Source organism: Rhagoletis zephyria, unplaced genomic scaffold (genome assembly GCF_001687245.7).
Source record: "Rhagoletis zephyria isolate East Lansing unplaced genomic scaffold, Rhagoletis_zephyria_1.1 Rzeph_scaffold_04508, whole genome shotgun sequence".
NCBI lineage: Eukaryota > Metazoa > Arthropoda > Insecta > Diptera > Tephritidae > Rhagoletis > Rhagoletis zephyria.
In genome coordinates this window covers 1-1,048 of record NW_016161591.1, presented here as the reverse complement: position 1 = coordinate 1,048, position 1,048 = coordinate 1, and positions in this window count along the sequence as shown.

Here is a 1,048-nt window from a genome sequence, read left to right as displayed (position 1 = left end):
AAAAAAAAAAAAAAAAAAAAAAACAATTACAAAAATCAACGGTAAGTCCTAGTTACTTAAGATTTGCACTTACTTATACTAATGGGCTACAGAACTGCATACTCAGAATATTTCTAAGGAATCTTATTTAAAAGCTCAAAATTTTTTATGAAACTTTGTAGAATTTCGCTAATTTTTGTACAAAGTTTGAAATTTTTACTTACATGGTTTTTGTTAGATAACAAGCTACATTTTCAAAAAAAAAAAAATAACAAACGTTAGATAAACGAAAGAGAAATAGCCAAAGAATGCCAAAATGTCTCTTCCCTATTTATGTTTTCACCACTGTGCATGCGTACATATCGTCGTCTCAGAAAACGGATGTCGAATGTTACAAAACACGGTTTTGAGAAAATTGACTTTGAAGTTTAAGGTCGAATTAATCCGAAACTGTACGGTAGATTTTTGTAACTTTTGAAGGAGACGTAGTTGGTGTTATTAGTTTTGATTTCCCATATTTTTACATTTANGATTACATTTGTATGGGAATTTGTCGTATGTGCCACATACGACAAACGTTTTATGATTAAAAAAAAGGTACGTTTGTATGGGAATTTGTCGTATGTGACGCATTTTCAGCACATACAACAAAAGGCATACCCAATCATTAATATTATGTAACATACGACAAAATGCGCACGAAATATCTCAAAAACTAATGGAGATATAAAAAAATGGATTGCAGAAATCGAAAGAGCATGTCCAACTTAGTAAATCTGCATCAAAATCCCAAAATCGTGATTTTGCACATTCGTCATCCGTTTTCTGAGGCGACGATATGTTACTGAATCAGCATTACTATGAATTCCATGTGAATTTCCTGATGAAACCACTGCGGTGGCTGGGGCTTGCAATATTCCTAGCATATTCATACACGTGTACATACATATTTCTTCGCTTTCTATGCCTTCCGTGAAACTCACTCCTCTTTGCAATTAAGATTTATGCCTGTGGCTTTTGGCCATCTTCACTTAGCTTCACATAGTACAGACCATGGGTTTTTGGCGAT